Raw genomic sequence first — 25,171 nt, 5'->3', positions numbered from 1 at the left:
CATCTGAACATGCTACCTATATAAATCCCAGCAGGAAGCATGTTTTAATAGTGTGATTGGGCCATCTGAACACGCTATCTATATAAATCCCAGCAGGAAGCATGTTTTAATAGTGTGATTGGGTCATCTGAACACGCTACCTATATAAATCCCAGCAGGAAGCATGTTTTAATAGTGTGATTGGGTCATCTGAACACGCTACCTATATAAATCCCAGCAGGAAGCATGTTTTAATAGTGTGATTGGGTCATCTGAACATGCTACCTATATAAATCCCAGCAGGAAGCATGTTTTAATAGTGTGATTGGGTCATCTGAACATGCTACCTATATAAATCCCAGCAGGAAGCATGTTTTAATAGTGTGATTGGGTCATCTGAACACGCTACCTATATAAATCCCAGCAGGAAGCATGTTTTAATAGTGTGATTGGGTCATCTGAACACGCTACCTATATAAATCCCAGCAGGAAGCATGTTTTAATAGTGTGATTGGGTCATCTGAACACGCTACCTATATAAATCCCAGCAGGAAGCATGTTTTAATAGTGTGATTGGGTCATCTGAACACGCTACCTATACAACGGAGCCATTAACCACGTAAGGTAGCATATTCTGATAAGTTAGCACGGATTGATAGACAAGACTATAAATTTACGCTACGGTAGGATGTTTTGACAGAACACCTTTTCTCGTCGCCAACATTTTTCTTTTGTTAAGCTTACTGTTATCAAGGCATGGTAAATGAACAGTAAACCTTGCCTGATGACTAATCTTCCCGTTTCCCTCTCATTGATTTATTTGGGTTGTCATGGCAGAAGTATTAAACAATGCCTTTTATTAGAACATAAGCATTTAAATGGAGTAATTGTATTTGAATTAGTTAAATATGAGTGGGCAACTCTGACCATGACAAGACTGCATTTGCTCTAAAGAATTAATAAAAAATTTAGACATATTGTTGTCATTATTTTTACTCTTCAATTTTATGTGTTTTTTTCTTTAAGATGGTATCAGAAGTTGCTCCTCCACCAGGAAAAAAACCATCTGCATATATTCTTTCACTACATCCACGATTCTCCTCTGTGGTCTTCCTCATTCATCCTGTTTGGAGCTTAATGTTCAACATCCTTTATCTATTAAAATTACAGAAGGAGAAGAAAGTAATCATCAGAGCAGGAATCATGATAAATGATAAATAGATTACCAGTACATACAAACATAACACTTGCATAATTTCTCTGATAACGCTGCATTGGATGGGTTTATTAACTGTGGGCTGAAATTGTACTACAGTCTGCTGGTGAGGAACTTTTTTGAGTGTTGAATAAAATGTCCTCCACAATCTGTATATGAATTGTCATTAAAACCACAGAGATTCTTACTTATAAAGGAAAGAAAAGTGGGACAAAGCCCATCAACATATAGTGTATATTTTCTGAAACATTACAAAGATGCAGGTAATTCTGGGTTCACCTGAATTACAGATTAGACTGGTGGACAAACAGAGATGTTGTGTACAACTGGTGACAGCATCAGTGACAACAAATTAATCAGCGAGGCTGGAAGCAGAATTAGGAGGCGTCAGAGTCAGCGAGGGTCAGAGATCGACGAACAAATTGCCCACCTTCATGGATAATGCATCCCCCTCAGAAGGATTCAAAATTAGGCCACGAAGAACAGTTCAGGAAACCTATTTTGTTTCGTCTGTGAAACTGTATAAATAAAATGTAAATTATGTTAAAGGCAAACACATTTGTAAGCCATAAGAAACAAACATGCTTTGCATTATACCTTCAAACATCTGTATAGATTTGATACATTATTTATTAACTGAATTTGCTAACATGTCTTACATAGTGAGTGTGTCACGGCTGCCGAGGCGAGCCGTGCGGAATAAATGAGGATCCAATCACAGGCAGTCGTGGAGAAGTGAAGGTGATTTATTGAACACAAAAAGAATGTGGACAAACAGCAAACGGGGCTCGAACTAAACTAAACTGGGAAACAACTAAACTACAGAGCACAATCCTGATTGAAAACGAGCAGAGGAGAATGCCGATGAAAAGCAAGGAGAAGGCACAGTGGATACACTGAGTAATACAGACAAACCGGCAACATGCAGGAGAACACACAGGGCTTAAATACACACACACCAGTAATCAGGGGATGAGAGACAGGAGGGCAACACAGCTGGGAGAAATCAGAGCTGATGGGACAGGGGAAATGTAAACTGAACATACTCACATCAGACAGAGACCTTCACAATAAAACAGGAAACTCAGACACGGGGAACCAAACAAGACACAGATCTAAACAGACAGCTTCACAAACAGATGGGGTGACACCATAGACAGACAGAGACACAGACTCAAAGGCAGACCGAATATCACACATAGAACTCAAACAATAATAATAATCATCATCATCATCATAAACTAGAAAATGATAACTAAAAGCACTGGGTCACTGACCCAGGACCATGACAGAGTGTTTCTTTTACTGATGATATTTCAGTGATATGTATTTTTTATGACTAAATAATGCTCTATCGAACACCTGGCAATAACAGCAGGTGTGGCAATTTTGTAATTTGTTGTTTAAATTTGATATTATTGTAGGCAGTATATTTTCTTAGCCTTTGTCATACTCATGCTTAACCCTCTCAGGCTCAAATTAAGTTTTTGTTGCTAATGCACAAAAGAATACCTGCAGTGGTACTTCTGAGTAAAAAACTCATGAAATATGTATGTGGGGTGATCAGGTTGTTAGCTTTTAACTGTTGCATATCTGCAATGCCTGCCTTGAGAGGGTTAACAAAGCAATCTCAGAAACCGTACAGTAATCTTGGGTGTGTGGGGGTCACCCAGAGTCAGAATCTAGTGAGATATCAGTGTCACCTCTTACAGTTTTCCTGTAATCTGAGCTCAAATATGAGAAAATATAGAGTACAGTACAGTAAATTGGGTAAATTTTACTGTTAATTTTCTCTGAATCGTACAGTAATTTGGGCTGTGGATCACAGGGTGGAGTGGAAAAAGTGGAAAAGTGGAGATGAACCAAAACTGGGAGTGGATTGTGAAGTACAATAGTGTCAGGACCAGAGTTGGTCAAGTTACTTGAAAAAAGTAATCAGTAACTAATTACTGATTACTTCCCCCAAAAAGTAATCCTGTTACTTTACTGATTACTTATTTTCAAAAGTAATTAATTACTTAGTTACATTTTAAAAACACGATTTACAACCTGAATAGGTGATAAAGCGATAGATCTTTCAGCCCAATTCTACTTTTTCTGCATAATTCATCATATAAAATGTAATCAAATGGAAAAGTCTCTCTTTTTAAAACTTGTTTAATTAGTTTTAATCTTTTAACTTTATGCATCAAGCAAAAATTGAATTATATGTAACATTCTCTGACTGGAAGAAATTTGTTTAATATTTAAACTTATTTTCTGCCCATTCCAGCACATAAAATAAAATATTTTTTGTGTTTACACTCACTCTTTCAAATAGATGCAAGTAAAACACAGCAGAAAATAAATAAAATCAAAGACTAGCGGTCCTTTGGCTCTATTTTCACCTGTAAAGCAGGAGTGGGGTAGGCGGAGGTTTACCCTGGTGCAGGTGTGCCGCGGTCAGTTGAAGAATCCGCGAGTTTCTCTGTGACTTTCCCATTACGTCGTAGCGCACTCGGTGCTTGCTTGGAAGTTTAGGGGGTTTTTTCGCCGTAAAAAGAAGTTTTCTTCCCACGCACAACGGACACTAATGTTTTTGTCACTTTTTATGGAATCAAACTCAAAGTAAGGTCAGTACTTCCACGCTTTAAACGCTGCACGCTCATACTCTCTCCCGCACTCGATATATTATCCATTGTTGATCTGCACACAGCTGTTGTCACGGACGTTGCACTTGCTTACGTCACTGTCATGAGACATTCTCGCAAAAAAATCACTGTTTTAGTAACGCAGCGTTCCTACGGGAAAGTAACGGTAATCTAATTATCGTTTTTGCAATAGTAATCCCTTACTTTACTTGTTACTTGAAAAAAGTAATCGGATTACAAGTAACGCGTTACTGCCCATCTCTGGTCAGGACACAAAAGACTGCATTTCTAAGCCAGTCGGCACCCGTACCGTAATATGCATAAGAATAGTGCAACAACATTTTAGGTGCGGCTGGCTTGACTGTGTGGTCGTAAGTGAGGGCTCACTTGACCGCGGTCAAATATGGTGCTGGAGAAACAAACTACAGAGAACTTCGTAAAGAGAGTATTGAGTGCTTTGGCGATGTAAATGGACTGGTTCTTATATAGTACTCAAAGCACTTTAAAGAACTTGCCTCATTCAGGTGTACGCAAGCACTTTTCTCTGTAAGCACTTTCTGTGTAATGTTCACACACATTCGGAGAGCAACTCTGGGTTGGTATCTTGCCCAGGGATATTTGGCATGCAGACGGGGATTGAAGCACCTTCCTCTACTACCTGAGCAAAGCCACCCCATGTTCGTCTGTGCACAGATTTCTTTCAATACAGTATTATCACAAAAATACAGGCATGAAAGCTTAAAGTGCGCGATCACAATAAAGGTGACGCTCAGAGACTGACTGAGTGATCTGAGAACTCATCAGCCCTCATCACTGCCTTCACTTACTTGCTGCTATGGGTGCAGGAATAACATAGTTATGCAGTTATCTGGGACTCTCCACCATTTGACCTTAGAACTGAAGAAGCTTCTCGGATGAGAGGTGAAACGTCTTCAAGTAACTTAAAGAAGTCCAGACGCGTTTCTTTACAAGCTCCTTTGACCAGTTATGCAGTTACTTTCTCAGTCTGCTAGAGCCTCCACTTGAACGCAAGAACCTTCATTTATCTTCTCAAACGGAATTCAAAATGTTTTTTACAAATTGAAGGATTAAGATATAAATCGCAGAAGCATCGATCCACACATTCAAAGAAGAACAACCCAACAAACTCTTCATAAAACTCCAAGAGATATGAAAATCTTTATTTCTGTCTATTCTGTGTTGTTAATAACATCACATCTTCACATAGTAGCAAAAACATATTAAACAAACATTAATCTCAACATGCATACTGTACTTCAAGTTTCTCTCATGGAAAGGCCAGTGTTACTTTTATAGTATCCTTTCCATAAATATCATAAATATCTTTACCCATGTAGTGGAATTATTTTATTTTTTCATTTTAGTTAACAAGTATAATGTGACCACATTCACTTTTTATCAGGACAAGCTACACCACCACGGTGGTTAGCATACAATAACACTGCCTTGTTCTCAAAGCTTCTTGCTAACTGTACTTTTTTCTGAGATGTTCTCTTTAAGTAAGGATACTGAAAGTGTAAGCAGTGTATACGGTCTCATCACGTGCTTAAGGTTGTGTTAGCACTGATAATTCCTTCACAGTTCTTTAAAGATGCTGAAGTCATCATATCAGCTGTAAATGCAGTGCTGCTGCTGTCCTTACGCTATACTTTCAAGCATCACACTTTCTTACTGGCCAGTTTATTTCCACTTTTTATGCTCTAGTATGGTGTGACTGAATGAAGTCAGCAAACCAAATTCTGTCCATCTGAGGATGAGAAGAAACTTGCATGAAATGGGAAGAATGAGATGAAGATGGCTCCTATGCTTTAGACGTGGCACTGTTTCTGCCATTGTAAGTACGCTAATGCTTGAAAGATCCATTAAAAGTCTGACACTTCACTCTTCAGCTGGAGCGTCCATCAAGTTTTACATTCCAGGTTTCCTCGTTGGGATTACGACTCAGACGATGATGTGAAAAATTAGTTATTACATTAAACCCATAAAATCAACACTGGCAAAAAAGCCGTGCACTTCACAGAGCAGCTTTCTATGGCCGAGCAGCTCCTGCAGGTGTAAGGTGTAGGTGTCACAGCACTCTGGTCCAAAGAGGTTATGTGCAGCATGCAGACAGAAAATGGCTTTACAGAATATGACTGAATGTTGAGGCACCAAAACACACTCAGTCTGCCCCTCAGTCTGATCAAGAAGAAAACCTGACTGAGCGCTTCATAACATCAGTACGATGATGTCCCAGAGGCCATGTTCAGGTTATTCTCCCGTCCACACTGAGCGGGCGGATCAGTGGAGTCTGCATTAGCTTTAACAGAAAGGTCTGATTTAAGCAGGTAAGCTGAATAGACAAGAAAAGCTAGAAAGCTTTATCAACTATAACCCCAGCGAGGACCTTGACAGGTGTCTTGTGTACAGGTGAAGGCTGGACAGTCAGCAGGATACCTTCCTAACATTTGTCATTCCCAGCATTGAACCGTTTCCTGGCACAGCCTCAGTGAAACAGAGCATCGTTTCCACCCCACAGTTACAGACAGGCTGTGCTTTTCTTTGGTAACACCGTCGAATGAGCCCCGTGTCCTCTCTCAGTAGCTGCTTTCGTGTCCTGTCAGGATGTACAGGCTGCTCAGTGCTGACGGGTCATCAGTCGGTGTGCTCTGAAGGATGATGGCTCTGCACATTGTCAGCAAATGAGAAGGAGATGAGTTGTAAAGGAGAACCAGAGAAAGGCAGTACTAACCTAAAGCCAGTGCCTCCACCTGCTTCTACTCCTCCCACCTCTAGTACTAACACTACTCTACTGATACTACAACCACTGTAGTTTGACTTTAATGCTACACACTGGTACAGTACTGGTACACTTACTGGAGTTTTACTCCTGTTCCTGCTCATCACCACGCCTACTACTTTTTTAAACTTTATGATAAGTGTGAACATTTACACACCAGCATACAAACAAGTTTAAAGTAAAGGAAGCAAAGAGCTGAGAAATACATAAAACATAACACAGAAGAAAAAGAAACCTTTGCAGGGATTCCTTCTACACCCAGTTTGAGTAAAAACTAACTGAAACACAAGGAAAGAAGATAAGATCCACTAAAATAAGGGTTGTATAATAATACTTAGTACTGGCAGCCACCAGCGCTAAGCCTCAGCCTCCCAGTAGACACACCTATGGTACTGTTAGATTATAATATTATTTTATGCCATGTTATACCCCTAACTAAAGATTGTGAATTATTATGTAGTTTTAGTTTGCATTATTCTCCTGAATTAGAAGAAGCTGATAACTATTGCATTAGTTAAACTGATTTGCATTAAAGTAGACTGCTGATTTATTGTGGATGAATGATATTGTTTTATGATGCATAATACTGCTGCAGAAAGTCATCGCCTTATTTGTCTGATTAGAAGAGAACAGAGCATGCTGGAGTTTTCTGCCCCAACTCAGCAGGAGCAGATAAACGGGGAGCCAAGGTCGTAGCTTAGGCGCCGTGTGAGAGAAAGCATGTGAATGTTTAGGCTTTTATGATAAGGTGGAGGCACCAGAGGCTATAAGAGTTTGAGCAATGCTCCACCATTTTGAGATCTGAGGCTGTCTGCATCAGTGTCCATCTCCCACGCGTGTGATCATTAAAATCATCGTTTGACTCAACCCGACCGGACCAGTGTTGTTATTGTGATTTTTCTCTTGTCTCCATCCCCAGTATTTTGAACCTTAACAGTACCGATTTAAAATCCTACATGTCTTTGTTCTCAGGTTTTCACGTTCACAAACTTTGGTGTCCACGCTATTTGCCTGCCAGGCTGACAATGATTTAGATCACAGAAATCCAACAACATTTTTAAGCTGTTATTCCTGGTTTCACAGTGGAAAACTCCGGGTAACGTCCATTATCTTTGCTCCTGTATAAGACTTTCCTGAATGCTGAGGTTTGGTCTTCCACATGAAATTCAGTACTTTTGTTTCAGTTTCATTAATGATGCATTGATTTTGGACATCGATGTAATACATATGTGATACACGACAGTCTTTGACTCCGTCCTTCTCATATATAATCCCACTGTTTTTGCACTTCAGATGATTCCAGTAATGACTGATTTAAAAAAGAAAAGTGAAATGTTTCTAATGAACTCACCACGATTCTTATTACAAACTTCATTAAGAGCTGCTGGATCAACAGGGGTGTCCTGGATTTGTTAGTAATATAATATAGTAATATATTATTATTAGTTTTAATTATTTAGTCAAAAATCAATTCCAGACTGCTCTGAGCAACATGCTGCAGCGAGAGTCCTGACAGGGACTAGAAACAGAACATTTATTGGCTCCCTGTTTTATCCAGAATAAAAGATTCTTTTTTCTTTTGTGTCCCGTTTGGATCTATAGCCATCAGAATTGTTGTCTTAAGGCCAAGAAAGATGCCAAGAGGATTTATTTTACCAAGTGGGTCATCATGGCCTTGCCATATTGGTCCATTTGATTGACCTTTATTATAATTATGAATTTATTTTATTTTCAGTTGCAAACGGGACAGACATGACTGTGGGATAGGACAGGGAGAAAGAATGAAAGAAAGAGAGGGAGAGAAAGAAAACCAAAGGGGAGAAGAGACGGTGAGAAGGGGGGGAAGAGAGAAAAAAAACCCAAAACTCCTGGGTCACCTGTATGGAGAAAAAAAAAAACAGAAGAGAAAGCAAACAACAAAGAGCAACATAATAAGAAAAACCAGCACCATCACAATAAACTAGCTAGCAGTAGATATCAATAGTTACTAAATAATAAACGATATTGTGCAGCACGCAAGATAGACAGCGCACAATGTGCTTTGAGGCAGCAGCCAAGAAAGCTGTAGTCCGCGTCTGTGAATACCCGTGTGTACACCTGTGTGCATACCTGTGTGGATCAGCATGCTTGTATTCCAAAGGTTTCTCCATGTAACGATCTGCTAGGGAGTGTGTGTGTGTGTGTGTGTGGGGGGGAGCCACAGCCCCGTCCTCCAGGGCATGAAGCAGGTATGAAGGAGATCAAAACTCGAGACATCCAGAGGCCCCCAGAACACAAGACACCAAGGAAGACCCACAGAGGGGCAGCCGCGCCACTGTCCCAGTAAGAGCTGAGGAGAGTCCCAGATGAGGGCTCATTCAGCAGCCGCGGAGCAGAAGCCAAGGGGAGTTGCAGTGACGCGCCCGTGAGCTCCGCCAGCAGCCAGCTGTGCCTGAGTGACCAAGCCCCAGGCCGAGAGGCCGGGGGAACCCCACCTCCGAAGTGGCCCAGGCTCCAGGCCCCGACAAGCGGCCGCCAAGGAGTGAGCCGGTGTGTACCCGGACGCCCACCCCCAGACACAAAGAACCACCAACGCACCGACACCTGAGGGAGTCCGCCACCGGCAGGGGAAGTGGTGGTGGGTGGAGATAGGCCTCCAAACCTTGGAGGGCCTGAGATGTCCCCAGAGAGGTGGCATCTGATACCCAACCTGACATATAGACACAGACATACAGGCACACACAGACACAAACATCCATTCCCACCCTCATGCTCTCATATGCACTCACTCCACACTCAACCAACGTGGAGACAGACATAAAGAGACACTGTACACACGATCCCACTCCCCAAGCGTACTCTACGAACTGGATCTAGGTACCCTTGCCCCTGGAGGGGGGAACTGCACCCAGACCCAGGTAGTGTTACCCTTTTCCCTGCAGTGGGGAGAGGCAGACCGCCCCGACTCCGCAGCAGCAGGGAGGCCCCACACCCCAGACCGCAGCCGGACGGCCAACTCCTCCTAGCCCCCCCGCTCCAGCAGGCCGCAGAGGATGGGGGTGAGAGAAGACTCCAAACCTCCCTCCACCCGCTCATTGTAGTGTTGATGCATGTGTGTTCTAAGGTGTAATTAAAACCCAGGAGGGCATGGAGCTACCTGCCAGAGAGCAGCAGGTAAGCGCATAGTCCCTCCTGCTAGCCCTCAATGTCTACGTGTATTTAAAATTGAGAGGTGGGCAACGACGCCAGGGGTGAGGTGTACACCCTGATGGTAACTTGGACTCCGTGTATCGTGCCCACCCCCAAGATCCTATATGTATGTGCAATGAGGGTGTGAGTAATGTGAATGTCTAAGTTGTGGGATAAAATTGAGGCAGAGGCAGCCAGAAGGGGACAGAGGGGGGGGTAGCCTCCTCTGCACCCTGGTGACATACCCCTACTCCAAGGGCCTGCATGTGTGGGTGGTTGTGGTGGAGCGGGAAGAGGGAGGTAGCTGGAGATGGGGAGGGAAGGAAGGGAGGGGCAGGTGACCCCTCCCTGGGGCCAGCTCCCCCGCTGACCCCAGTAGGCACCCACATACTCCGCGACCCGCCAGGGAAAGGGGGCCCAGGCCCATCCACATTATCTAAGCTGCCCAACAAACACACTAAGGGGGAAGTTGGAATGTTACATTTCAGACACTTTGATAAGTCTTCACATACCTCGCACCAAAACTTCTGCACTGGTGGACAGAACCAAAGAGCGTGGATGTAATTGTCTGGTGTATTGCCTTGACAGTGTGAGCAGTTGTTGGAAGATGTAAAGCCCATCTTGAACATCCGATGACCTGTATAGTGCACTCTATGTAGTATTTTGTATTGTATTAATTGCAGACTGGGATTTTTAATCAATTTAAAGGTTTTTAAGCAAATCTGAGACCAGAAGTTTTGGTCTAAGCTGACTGATAAATCTGCTTCCCACTTTGCAATAGGAAGGGATATTGATTCATCTAATTTAGAAAGTGTTCTGTATATTTTAGATAAGAATTTGGGGGATTTAATAGTAAGGAAATGTGCCGCACTTGGTGGTGTTTGTAATTCAACTTGACTAAGGTTAAATTTCTTTTTTATTATGGATTTAATTTGTTGATATTCTAAAAATCTTGTCTTGTTGATCCCATATTGTGCAACTAGTCTGTCAAATGGGATAAATTCTGTTCCCTCTAATATATGTTCTAAGTATTTAATTCCTTTACAACTCCATTATGGGAAATTAATCATGTTATTGTTTTGTAATATGTCAGGGTTATTCCAGATACAGTGGGGCAAAAAAGTATTTAGTCAGCCACCGATTGTGTAAGTTCCCCCACTTAAAATGATGACAGAGGTCAGTAATTTGCACCAGAGGTACACTTCAACTGTGAGAGACAGAATGTGAAAAAGAAATCCATGAATTCACATGGTAGGATTTGTAAAGAATTTATTCGTAAATCAGGGTGGAAAATAAGTATTTGGTCAATAACAAAAATACAACTCAATACTCAACACCCTGAGCACGCCCGATCTCGTCTGATCTCGGAAGCCAAGCTGGGTCGGGCCTGGTCAGTACTTGGATGGGAGACTGCCTGGGAATCCCAGGTGCCGTGAGCTTTTGCACTTCAACACACAAATGACAGTTTAAATATTGAAACGGATCTGAGGCACTCTTTAAGCTCATTTTCGAATAGGATGGTTAGTGAGTCTCGCGCAAAGAGCTCTTCCACTCATGTAGTAATGTCAAATCCTTCAAGCGTTACATCAATATCACTGTACATGCACAGAGCACCTGTAGATGTTTTTGTGCAAACACTCACAATTGTTTATGACGTGAATATTGCAGCATTAAGTCTGCATTATAACTGTGCTGTCATGTGCAGCTATTAAAACTAAAAGTAGAAACTAATCAATATCCTTCACTCTAAATTGTTTTTTAAATCCCAATAAATGGGTTACAGTATCTACATGAACCCCGTTGTCAAGGAAGCCTCTCACTTACGGCCATACCAGCCTGTTCTCATCTGATCTCTGAAGCTAAGCAGGGGCGGTCCTGCATAGTCGCGTCACCTTCACCTTGCTCCATGTTAGAAACTCCATGATATCGTGTTCCCTGCTCAGGGTAGCACACTGATGCGCATTTATTCAGTATTCTTCGGGGCCGCAGTCGGCAGCCAATAAGAGTTAAAACTCGTTGCACAAGAGTGTCAGGTTGACACTGTGCCCGCTGCACGCTACAAGGTTAACAAGTTCCTCACTACTGAGCCCAGACAGACTAGCCGTAGACATTCTCTACATTTACAGAATAAATAACTTCGTGTATTTCCAAAATATTTCGTTCCTGTTGTTCTTTTGTTTTGTTTTGCACAAAAGCGAAATGCAATCAGGAGCGTTGTCATGAAGCTTTTCCTCAAGCTGCCTCCACTGAGTGAGCAGCGGCGCCCTCTGCAGTTTGTGTGTGGAAGTGCAAAAGCTTACAGCACCTGGTATTCCCAGGCGGTCTCCCATCCAAGTACTGACCAGACCCGACCCTGCTTAGCTTCCGAGATCAGACGAGATCGGGCGTGTTCAGGGTGGTGTGGCCGTAAGTGAAAGGGCAGTTCAGAAACGGCGTTTTTATACATGCTGTAATGACACATACACGCTTACGTTTTTGTTTTCTATATTTAAGTTAAAATGTCCAAACGACAAAAATGTTGGACTTCCAAATCGACCCAACACACTGTTTTCTCTGTCACTTTAACACTGTGCTGTAATCAACGAACATGTCTTCTTATCGTGATGTTACTGCGGGAAAAGGATTTTTGGAGCTCAATTTGAAGCTGCAGTTAATAACGAAGGTTTGCATGTTGTCGCTGTAACATATGAAGTTTAGCACAATAATATATATCAAACTGTGTGACATTTGCCACCAATAAAAGGTCTTTTTCACAGCTCTTCCATCGCTTACGGCCATACCACCCTGAACACGCCCGATCTCGTCTGATCTCGGAAGCTAAGCAGGGTCGGGCCTGGTCAGTACTTGGATGGGAGACCGCCTGGGAATACCAGGTGCTGTAAGCTTTTGCACTTCCACACACAAACTGCAGAGGGCACTTCTGCTCCTGCTTGTGCTTAGAGGCATGAGAAGTTAACATTTATGGGTGATAAAATCCTTTTTCTATATTTTTAACATGAGAATATCAGTTTTCCATCTTGTGTTCCAGAGTAATCGGACAAAAGACAAACGTAGAACAAGGAAAAAAGAGGCCAAGTGTCTCACCTATAAAACAAAATGACTGTTTTCTGAATAGTCTCACACAGATAAACATTTGCAGGGAATACCTTTTCCTTCAAAACAAACGTCACAGACTGTGTTTTTCTTTACTGATTGTATTTGAGTAGAAACTCAGATTAAAATGGCATCAGTGCTCATAAAATGATTTAACTGTAAAAGTAGGTGTAGTGGATCACTTTGCATAGATCTAGATAAAAGTGCTGTAAGCAAAGACTACAGTGGTCATTGAGCAGCTGTTCCTATAATGTGAATCTGGGATAAAGATAAGATAAGATAAGATAAGATAGAACTTTATTAATCCCTTGGGTGGGTTCCTCTGGGAAATTCGATTTCCAAAAAAGCACAGCACCGACAGAAGTTACAGAGTTATACACACACACATATAAATACAGAGACAATATAAATAAAATATACGAAGGGGATAAATAGAATAAATAGGAATAAAAATAAAAATACAAGTGAATTGCACATTTCAAGTATTGAGTCTATTGCACCGTTGACTATTTACAAAAGTATTGCACAAGGTATTGTACAGTGAGGTGAAGAGGAACTACAGCTTAGTTGTTCCCTCCTTTGTTCTCCTGTTTCCCCTCCCTCTCCCCTCCAGAGAGGAGTTAAACAGTTTGATGGCGTGTGGGACAAAGGAGTTTTTAAGTCTGTTAGTTCTTGTCTTTGGGAGAAGCAACCTGTCACTGAACAGACTCTTCTGGTTGTTAATGGCCGTGTGCAGAGGATGCCTGGCATTGTCCATAATGTCCATCAGTTTCTTTAATGTCCTTTTCTCTGCCACTGTCACCAGAGTGTCCAGCTTCATGCCGACCACAGAGCTAGCCCTCCTGATCAGTTTCTCCAGCCTGGAGGAGTCCTTCTTTGCTGTGCTGCTCCCCCAGCACACCACAGCATAGAAAAGTACTCCAGCAACCACCGACTGGTAAAACATCCTCAGGAGCTTCCTGCAGATGTTAAAAGACCTCAGCCTCCTGAGGAAGTACAGTCGGCTTTGGGCTTTTTTATACAGGTACTCTGTGTTGCATGACCAGTCCAGTTTATTGTCCACCCACAGCCCGAGGTACTTGTACTTGTTGACCACCTCCACCTCCTCCCCCTCTATCTGAACCGGCAGTGGACCTGCTCTAGACCTCCCGAAGTCCACAACCAGTTCCTTAGTCTTTGAGGTGTTGAGTTGCAGGTGGTTTGTGTGACTCCATGCGACAAAGTTCCTCACCAGACTTCTGTACTCCTCTTCCTGATCATCCCAGATACACCCCATGATGGCTGTGTCGTCTGCAAACTTCTGAATGTGGCATAATTCAGAGTTGTAGCAGAAGTCAAAGGCACAGATTATTTGTTTGCCTTTGTTTCCTGGTTCTTTCTTTCTTATCCAAATGGAAAAAGAGAGCATAAAAGTACTGTTTACAAGCAGCTTATCTATCTCATTGTGCCCACTATCATAAAATCTTGGTTGACTGAGCACTGAGCCATCTACCACTCGAAATTGAACCTGTGTGGGACAACAACAAAGTCCAGTATACTAAGTTTCAGTAATGTGCAGTTTTTTCTGTGGAAGATGTAAATCTAAATAGATGTCCTATTGTATGCATAATATACCACTGAACTTTATAAAACAACTTCTAAAAGCAAATTTCGATTTATTTTAGATTTTCTCAAATCCAAACAGTGCTAAAAGCATGCACACAGTCAAATATTTTTCATACGAGGTGCTGAAGGTTCTGCAATGTTCTGTCAGTGCGCCCCAGGGCAGCTGTGGCTACAATGTAGCTGCCATCACCAGTGTGTGAATGTGTGTGTGAATGTGTGAATGACTGAATGTAGTGTAAAGCTCTTTGGGGTCCTTGGGGACTAAGTAAGGCGCTGTACAAATACAGGCCATTTACTGTGCGTGTGTTTATGCTCAAGTGTATGAATAAATTAGTCAGTTTTAAACAGTTGCAATTTAAACAGTAGAAGAGTGGCACTATATTTATATATTTATAAAGAATTTCAAACAACAATTAATTGATGCTCAAAGCAGGTTTATTTAATTAATATCCAGATTTCCAATTAGTTCCCAATTCATTCAGCAGCAAATCACATCACCACTCACTTCAAGGCTGTATGTATTATTGTAAGGTAGCCCCTACAATAATACATACAGAGAACCCAACAATCATATGACCCCCTATGAGCAAGCACTTTGGCGACAGTGGGAAGGAAAAACTCCCTTTTTACAGGAAGAAACCTCCGGCAGAACCAGGCTCAGGTCGGGGCGGCCATCTGCTGCGACCGGTTGGGGTGAGAGAAGGAAGACGTTTGTTGTAGGTCTGATTGAAGGACTGATGTGATGGTAAGTTTTCTGCTGCTCCGCTTTGAATATTGAGAGATTAGTTGATGGATTTCAAGCCAAATTGTGCCCAAGTTTAAGACCACATTCACTGGTTGTTTTTGTTGATGTTATTGTTTTGGGCTTTTTTTCCACAAGAATTTCTAGCTCCCCTAGAATTCTGGCCACCCAAACGATGATTGCTGCTGAGAGAGCACAAGGTTTTGTCCCCCTGTACTATTCATGTCCGTGCAGGGGGTTCTCCTTGAGAGGCCAGGGTCGAAAAAGGGATGCTTCAGAACCTCCGAGGGTGTTATGCGCTGATTTGCATCCAAGGCCAACATTTCTTTGATTAGCCTTACAAATAATGATTGGCCATTTTCCGGTCCTCGCCTAACCTTCAGCAGTTGTTCGAGGTCATCGAGACGCTTAAGTTTTATATATCGAGTTTCCTTGGATCGATAATCTGTCTCGTATTGAAATTGTTCTTGGGTCTTAAATGTCCAGCGCTGTTTGTTGTAGTTATCCTCGATGAAATAGCTGTCAGTGTACAAGCCAGACTCTAGAAGATGATCTGGTAGCTGACCCTGGGTTTCAATTATGAATTTCAAAACGTCATAATCGTCTTCCCCAGGATAGAGAGGCACCCCTGTAGCAAGCTCCACAGCTACCAGCCCCAGAGACCACATGTCGATTGCTTTGTCGTATGGAATGCCAAGCATAACCTCAGGTGCACAATAACCAATTGTCCCCACACGGTCACCAGGAATCACTGCAGAAGCAGGACATGCGAGGCCAAAGTCTATGAGTTTGACTTTGACTTGAGACTCACTGCGGTTCACAACCATGATGTTGACAGGTTTGAGGTCAGCATGCACTATTCCCACAGAACCCAGGTGGAACAGAACATTTGCGAGCTGATGCAAAATTGGCCTGATTTCTCTCATTGGGAGACCTCGGTTATTCCGGTCCCCAATGTAGTCTGACAGGCTTTGGTCGAGGAGTTCGAAATTCAAGCAAATGCGCTCTCCATCGAGGAAATAGCCGTTCCATTCGACAATGTTGCACCTGTCTGGATCCAAGCGTCGTAGCTGCTCCAGGATGAAAATTTCCAGTTTTGCCTGGAGCAGAATTTCAGGGTCGCTCTTGTTGACTTTAATAGCAACCGTTTTGTTGTTTTTTGTATCGCGACATCTGGTTACCAAACCAAAGCCTCCTTCTCCAAGGAAGGCCTCTACCACGTGGTGATCTCCTAAAATGGTCCCTTCCGTTATTTGAAGATCATCTTCAGAGGCAGATGGGTTGGCTGAGGTGTTGATGTCTCTTTTTTGAGGAAATTTAACTGAGTTTTGGAAACTGCAGCTGAATTTTTGCGATCCATGACTTTTCCAGCTTGAAGGCTGCTGAGAGAGCACAAGGAGTTCTCCCCCTGTACTATTCATGTCCGTGCAGGGGGTTCTCCTTGAGAGGCCAGGGTCGAAAAAGGGATGCTTCAGAACCTCCGAGGGTGTTATGCGCTGATTTGCATCCAAGGCCAACATTTCTTTGATTAGCCTTACAAATAATGTTTGGCCATTTTCCGGTCCTCGCCTAACTTTCAGCAGTTGTTCGAGGTCATCGAGACACTTAAGTTTTATCGATCGAGTTTCCTTGGATCGATAATCTGTCTCGTATTGAAATTGTTCTGGGGTCTTAAATGTCCAGCGCTGTTCGTTGTGGTTATCCTCGATGAAATAGCTGTCAGTGTACAAGCCAGACTCTAGGAGATGATCTGGTAGCTGACCCTGAGTTTCAATTATGAATTTCAAAACATCATAATCGTCTTCCCCAGGATAGAGAGGCACCCCTGTAGCAAGCTCCACAGCTACCAGCCCCAGAGACCACATGTCAATTGCTTCATCATATGGAGTGCCAAGCATAATCTCAGGTGCACAATAACCAATTGTCCCCACACAGTCACCAGGAATCACTGCAGAGGTGTTACATGCGATGCCAAAGTCTATGAGTTTGACTTTGACTTGAGACTCACTGCGGTTCACAACCATGATGTTGACAGGTTTGAGGTCAGCATGCACTATTCCCACAGAACCCAGGTGGAATAGAGCATTTGCGAGCTGATGCAAAATTGGCCTGATTTCTCTCATTGGGAGACCTTGGTTATTCCGGTCCCCTATGTAGTCTGACAGGCTTTGGTCGAGGAGTTCGAAATTCAAGCAAATGCGCTCTCCATCGAGGAAATAGCCGTTCCATTCGACAATGTTGCACCTGTCTGGATCCAAGCGTCGTAGCTGCTCCAGGATGAAAATTTCCAGTTTTGCCTGGAGCAGAATTTCAGGGTCGCTCTTGTTGACTTTAATAGCAACAGTTTTGTTGTTTTTTGTATCGCGACATTTCGTTACAACACCAAAGCTTCCTTCTCCAAGGAAAGCCTCCACCATGTGGTGATCTCCCAAAATGGTCCCTTTAGATATTCCAAGCTCATCTGAGCCGAAGGATGGGTTGGCTGACATGGTGTAATGTGTCTGTTTGCGCTGTGGATTGGTGAGAAACAAAACTGAACTTGTTTTGGTTTCTCTCGTAAATTGCTCTCAAAACTTCTCAAAAGGGTTTCAGTTGCTGCAGGTCAACGTCCGTTAAGCATAAAGTAACAGGTGAGCGCTCCTATTTATGGGTTTTGGGATCAAAGCAAAGTTATGACGTCAGAAAGGATCAAAGCAAAGTTACCGCGTCACAAGCGATCGAAGCGATTCTAATATGTGCGCATGCGCACATATGAGAAGCGATCGAAGGGATTCTCATATGTGCGCATGCGCACACACGTGCTTGTTTGTGTAATATTGTTCACACTAAACTTGACCCTAATCAATTTAATATCAGTCAATCAAAGAAAATGTTAGTTTTGGAAAATTTTAAAATGACATAACTGACAGTTAAAACCTTTTTTGTTCATGTATTTGTATTTGTATTGTCTTCGGGGTTTTTTTTTGCATACCATGTCAAGCTTTTCTGTATATAGTCATGTCGTAGATTTCGGAGCAAACAAGAAATTGAATTGGATTTTAATATTGCAGTGCTTGGATTTCGGATTTGGTGCTTAAAACTTCTTGAAACTGTAACCGTATTTCATTCACCACAAATAACTATCTGATTGAATAGTTTTCTTATCAGATAGAGAAATAAAACGAGTCGCAAAGTCTAAAAGCAACATTTCTCTGCCTGGGCTGTACCTCTGCACGTTAGTCTGTTTCAGTGTGTGACCCCTCACCCCCTCCCTGATCAGTCGGGGGTGAGTGCGCTAATGTGCCTGGAGGCCGTTTTAATGAGTGTTTGCTGGAAAACGAAAAATACAAGAAGGATTTGTACGTTTTCACAACGGGGGAGTTTGCGTAAGTACTAGTAAATAATTTTCTCGAGTGTGTACGTTACACATGTTATTTGTTTAAAATTGGTATTATTATTTTGCTAGCTAGCAAACTCGCGGGATAAAGGATTGAAGTGCACTCAGTGCGATACAATACGGTGGCGCTATTCTAACAGTTAGTTATTGCAGGGTAACTTGTAGAATATGCTGTGAATTGAACCAAGATTACACAGCAGTAGCAGTAATACGAGTTACTTCCCTCAAGTGAAAGCGTTAAACGTTAGCCCGATGCTTAACTAGCCAACGTCAGGCTTTCTGATTGAAGGCTAAAAGCGACGTTGTCACCAAGTAAACAGAATATTGATGATATTTTTGTGTATCGCTGCAGCCTTTTCAAGTATTAACCTGGTGTCTTTGGGAACAGCTTAGGGGGAAATGACGGTAATATGACTGAACCATATGGGAACAAAGAATAGGCACTTTTTTGTGCTACCGAAGTTTCCTCGCTTTCATTCAAAATCTGTTTCTCATTAAACAATTGAAACATGATGGCTTCAAGCTGACATTGAGGCCTGTGGGGCACTATCAGCCACTGAGACAGTAGACAAGTGACTATTTCACACTTTAAGGCTGCCTGTTTATTTAAGGGAGATGAACATTATAACTGTACATAATAATATCAATGATGATAGATTAAATAAATGGGTTTTTGAAAGACGCTTGTGCATTTTTAAAGTCTAAAGTGTTGAATTGATCTGAGTATGTCATCTGTTCAAAGCCTCTCCCAGTCAGTGCTGTTCTCTATGCCTGTCTTACTCTACATGATGTTATTAGCACAAACACTTTAAAGGTGATAATTAGGTCTACAACAATAACACAGACTGCAATGTAGTTAAGCGTCTTACAGTTAGTTTTGAATGAATGAACTTAAAAAACAACACAAGCAAAGATCTGTCTCCTCCTGTTTTTTGTGTCACATAAGAAAGAAGCATCAATATCTGATGAGAAGACTTATTATTAATCTGGCCTTTCACGTGGTCTTACTCAGGTGATGCGAAGTGAAATATGCATCCTTTTTATGGTAATGTGCTGGAAAATGTTGAAAATGGACATTAAACGTGCTCACAAAGTGCTTGAATTTGACCCTGAAAGGTGTATGAAGCCAGAAAAAGTCACACTTGGAGTAAAAACCTCTCATAGCAAGTTAATTATATTCAATTGATTTGATGCTTTCAGCACAAAATTTAGCCACACAGTCAGGACAGCGTCTGATTTACCTTCATCGGTAAACGTGTTTATGCAGTACATAGTAACAGTGTGGCTGAGTCCTCTGGTTCAAATCAGTTCCAGTACATTTGGAGATGTAAGTCTTAACCTTTCACATGCATCGGGAAGGAAAAAACATTTAATCTTCACAGTACTGCCGAAGTGCAGCGATACATTGTGAAGTGCACATTTCCATTTCTCATACAGTACCGAGCAAAAGTCTTGAACCCCCCCCTTATTTTTTCGTGTTTTGCCAGGTCAGTCTGTGTTAACGGTGTTATTAACTGCATTCTTCAACTAAAGAAGTGAGAACAAATGATGTGGGCTTTTGTTTTTTTGCAATAGGCTGCAAGTAAATGTGTACAGATACAATTTAAAATTGGTTCTTTGTTAAGTTTTCTGGTCCTTTCCGTGACTTAGGTGTCTGTTTATGTTTGAATGTTTCAGAGATTAGTGTGAAGGGTCTTAACAGACAAAAAGTGGTCAAATACAAGCCCTGGATTAAAAATCAGAAACACTTTAAAAAGCCTGGAGAGCTATTCCTTAATACCACTTTAAAGATTACAGGGAAGTCCGGATCCCTGGAAGCAAATGAGGGATGGCTCAAGACTTTTGCACAGTGCTGTACATGTCATGTTCCCTGTTTTATAGCTCAGCTCAAACTGACACGTTCTCACTAACTGCTTCTCATTTTCTCCACAGTAAACTTTGACCACTTCCAGATACTGCGGGCCATCGGGAAAGGAAGCTTTGGAAAGGTAATGCAGCCTCCATTTTTCACGCCACTTGTATATTGTTTGCCCTTAATTACCCACCACGGTCGTCATCTCTAAAGAATCAGTGCAAGCGAAGCGAAATGTGCTGGGATTACACTTCAGTTCTCGTGTGCTGCTGTTATTTAATAACAGTTATAAATGCAGCTTATGCAATTATTTCTATAAAGTCAGTTAGAGGAGAGCCGATTTCTATTTCATCTCACTCAATCTAGGTGGGAATTTTGACCCCACATCTCAATTTAATTACACAGCACATTGAACGTCTGGATGAGACTTCAGTAATGAATTCAGGACTGTGTGTGTGTGTGAGATACACAATTGGGGCTGCAGAGATTGGAATAGTTTACCTTCATTTTAAATATCACTGCCCTGTGCACATTGTCGGCTTTAAAATTCAAACTTAAAGAGTTTGTAAGTAAACTGGCTGAGATGAGACAGACGATGCACCGGGTCCTCGTCTGAGTGCTGGCTTTCAGTTGTGCTGTCTCTGTTGCCCAGCCATGCACACACAGACACTGTGCTACACTTACACAGTGAGACAGATGCTCACAGAGACGTCCAGATACATTTTGTCCTTGCTGGAGGTCATCTTGTGTTTTTTGGCCCTACTGTGGCCTCACACCGAGCACCTGCTGTTTTTTGAACACTTTAACAGCACCAGTCTTTAGCTTCCTGTTGAACACACAGTGGGGGGGGGGGGGTGCAGGAGGTAATAAATCAAGTTTGATTATCCTAATTTATAGCTGTCTTTATGTTAAGGATTAAAATAAAATTCACAAGAGGAAGGTGTTGGTGTGTGTGGTTGGGAAGAGAAGGGCGAAGCTAGAATGAACAGTGTTGAGTAAGTTACTTTAAAATAGTAACTTAGTTACATTACTAGTTACTTCTCTCAAAAGTAACTCAGTTACTTCAAGTTACTCGTTACTTTCAAAGTAACTAGTTACTAGGGAAAGTAACTTTGGTTTTACTCAGAATTCTCTTGTTAATGTGTTGCTTCCATAACTTTGCCAGTCTTCTAGCTTGCTTACTTGCCACAAGTGCACTGTGCCACCTACCAATAGAAAGGAAAAGATAATGTGCACATTTCCACGAGAGAAATCCCACGTCTGGACCGTCGTTGACTGCTGCCATGATTCTAGCCTACGTCACAGCGTCATGTGCGCCTTTTACATCAACACAAAAACTGCAGTCGTGGTGCTTTCGATTGTACTCAGAACTCAGAAATTCTGCCTTCTGAATAGGAAGATGTAGGTAACACCAGACTGCAGATGAGCCGCTTACAGGGCTGGACTGGGACAAAAAATTGGCCCGGGTATTTTAACTAGAGACCGGCCCACCATTATAGGAAAAACATAAAGCCTTTGAATGAAAACAAACGCTGTTGTGACAGTGATGTACACTGTTTTGATGGTATATATGCATCAATCTATCAATCGTTTGTTGTAAGATTCAGATAATTATTTTTTAAAAGCTAGACATTTTAAATGAGAATAAGAAAGAAAAGTATTTCCTTGTGCCCACCTTTCCCTGTTAATGCCCTACATGCCCCCCTGGCAACACTTTGCTAGATCCGCACCTGCACAGTTACCAGCTGTCAGCTACCTAAAAAAGGATGCTGGTGTTATTTGTCTCTCAGAAACAGTTCATAACTTCCCTTCAACTCATTCATGTCACCTAAAAGGTAAACCTGTTTCTCCATCACCTGTTCAGCTCTGATGATCCAGTAAGGACGTCTCCTGGTTTCATCTTCATGTTTCCCTCTCACCACATAACCAAACCGATATCATGACCAGCAGCTTTACAGCTGTGGCTCCATCAAACATCAGCTGATACTAGAAATTAATATTAAATAAATTCTAACAACAGCTGATCAAGCTTAAACATGCTGCTGTTGTTTAGCGCGACATCCGCTGGTTTCCTCTTTCGGCGCAAAGTGAGCGATAAACAAACAAGAGAGCCGATCAGCTGATCATTGATCAGTTTTCATGATTGAAGTAGAAACGGGAGAGAGAGGGGGGAGAATGACAGTGTAAAGACACAGAATAACTCCAGCTTTGTGTCTTTTTCATTGTAGCTGAAGTCCGGGACAAACTGTTCCTTTTCACCTCAATAAGAAACGCGTAATATTTTCTCTGAATACCAGACGGGACGGTTGGCAACTCTAATAACTTATGAACAAAATAAAGTTCAACATCATTAACTTCATAGCACCACCCAGCTGTATAGAAACTCCGTCATGCTAGCTAGCACGCAGTACGGAAAAAGTCAGAATAACGAAAATAAACTCCACCTAAACTTGGTTCATATCTGACCCAGAGAGACTGCAGGTCATAACTTCTTACCTGAAGTTCAGGTCACACTTGGACCGGCGGCCGCCTCAGGTCTCTTTTCCTTCTGCGTCCCTTTTCCTTCATCCACCTGCTGCCCTCCACCACTTGCTAATGTTACTGAATCTGTGGAAACTCCGCGATAGCCACCACACGAAGTAACGAGTAACGACCCTATCTAAATCCCAGTAACGACTAACGTGTTCCTGATTTTGGCATAATAACTAGTTACCGTGCTCGTTACCACAATAATAACGTAGTTACTGTAACGCGTTAGTCCCAACACTGAGAATGAAGCACAAACAGAGGGAGGTGTTTGCCTCTCGCTGTAGCGCTGTGAAACACGATCTGTAGATTGCAGCTTGTGTAGGTGCTCCAAGATGCTCGTTTTCCTCTGCTCACTTTTCATCTTTACAATCTCAGCACTTGGGTGTGTATCTTCTTGCAGTGGGCCTCTCAGTTTCATTCTTATTCATAAGCTCCTCTTTGTGTTATTTAGTTTGTACCTGAAAAGTCTAATTTATGCCTGAGTACACAAGTACAAATAAAAGGAGTACCACGTACTTTAATGGGTCAGCTTGGGTCCAGACCTGAATTAGAGATAATGTTGGGCTGTTTTAGGTCTGAGCCACTAACCTGACGAAAACGCAACACAACTGCTGGTAAGTGCGTGTTGTTTAAAACAGAGAGTTGGAGAGGCAGGTCAGTGCTTTTAAAGGTTTATCAGGTGTCAAATCATTTTATAGATGGGAAATGTAGGACTGTGCAAAAGTTTGAGCCACACCTTAATTCTAAGATATAACTTGCTGGGTAATGGGAAACGGGTGCAACAGTTTAAATTTGAAAAGTTTACATGAAAATACAATATAAAAGGCAAAAACAGAGTTGATATAATGAGGTAATGAGCTTGAGCATCTTTATCTTCAGCACGCCCTGAACTCTCTTAGGCACATTTCTTTGGAATTCCTTTAAGTAGTCTTCAGGAATAGTTCTCCGAGCTTCTTTAAGGACATTCAGAGCTCTTCTTTCGATATCAGCTGCCGTTTTGTTCCATTCTCTGCCGAGATGATCCCACACGGCTCAGGTCAGTCCATGAATGATGGTGTTTCGATGTGTTTAGTAAGCTGCTGCCGATCAGACGCTTTCCAGATGGTATTGCATGGTGCATCAAAGTCTGGTGGTACTTTTCATAATTCCATCAATTTTGACGAAATCCCCAACACCCTGGCTGAAATGCAGACCCAAACTATGGCAGAGCTGTACAGTAGTTTACAGGTGGTTGTAGACATATTACCACAATTTGAACCAGAACTGTCAAATTTTGGTTCATCACTCCATCAGACCTGCTGCTACTGATTTTCAGTCCAGTTCTTGTGTAATTTGTTATCCCTCAGCCTTTTCTCCCTGTTCCCTTCCTTAATAATGGCTTCTTGACAGCCACCCTTCACTGACACCATGAGATGAGGCTTTGGTGAACACTAGATGGATCAACTGAAGGACCAAGTGCATCTTTCAGGTCCTGTGTCAGGTGTTTGCTGAATTTTTTTTGACATGACTTTCAGGTACTGTTCCTCCTCTGTAGATAGATTTTTCAGCTTGTCCCCTTTTTTTCTGTCTTCTACTTTCCCAATCCAAAGAAATTAAATAGTGTGTTTCTGTGACAGGTTGCTAGTAACAAAGTCCCTAAAGATAAAATTTAAAATTGGTTCTTTGCTAAGTTGTGTGTTTTGTATTGTATTTGACAACTCGGGTTTGTCCCCTTGAGTTAGGTTAAGTGGTTTAACCCCCCCAAAAAACAAAAATATCGCTCTGAAAGCGATCAGGTACAAAGACTGGACTGAAAATGGGTGAAAAAGCAGTTAATGTCCAAAGAAAAACTTTAAATGACCTTCAGAAAGTCTAAAGAAAGGAAGAAGAAGAACATCTGGCTCAGTACAGGCAAAATATAAAGAACTGAGGAGAGGCTCAAGACTTATTCACAGATAATCAATCAAATTAATCAAGCGTCATCTGGAAGCATCCTCCTGGCTGTAAGAGCGTCTCGTTTTTGTCTCATTAACTGTCTGGTGGCACTCACAGTAGTCTGCTGTGACGGGGACCTCGAGGACTAATGTTACAGGGAAATCATTAGGAAAGTGCTTTGGACTGAGCTTTACTGAAATCTCAGTTTTCCCCCTGTCGGAGAGCTCCACCACCTCCACCCCTCCTCCTCCTATTCCTTCTTTTTAA

At 42.1% G+C, this 25,171-nt stretch overlaps 1 protein-coding gene and 2 non-coding genes across 3 annotated transcripts in view; 2 read left to right on the top strand and 1 right to left on the bottom strand.

Moving 5' to 3' along the window:
* LOC146675685 (protein NLRC3-like) overlaps positions 1-25,171 on the top strand; it is a 388,198-nt gene that overhangs the window by 153,146 nt on the left and 209,881 nt on the right. The gene's annotated exons all lie outside the window — the stretch shown is intronic.
* Positions 12,087-12,205, bottom strand: LOC146675694 (5S ribosomal RNA). The gene has a single exon (XR_014911019.1). It is a non-coding gene; the product is annotated as a 5S ribosomal RNA (ribosomal RNA).
* On the top strand, positions 12,560-12,678 carry LOC146675693 (5S ribosomal RNA). The gene has a single exon (XR_014910930.1). It is a non-coding gene; the product is annotated as a 5S ribosomal RNA (ribosomal RNA).

Source organism: Rhamphochromis longiceps, linkage group LG3, assembly GCF_057381845.1.
Source record: "Rhamphochromis longiceps isolate RC_006_pf linkage group LG3, R_longiceps_female_GT1.1, whole genome shotgun sequence".
NCBI classification, from domain to species: domain Eukaryota; kingdom Metazoa; phylum Chordata; class Actinopteri; order Cichliformes; family Cichlidae; genus Rhamphochromis; species Rhamphochromis longiceps.
This window is presented reverse-complemented; position numbering and strand designations above follow the sequence as displayed.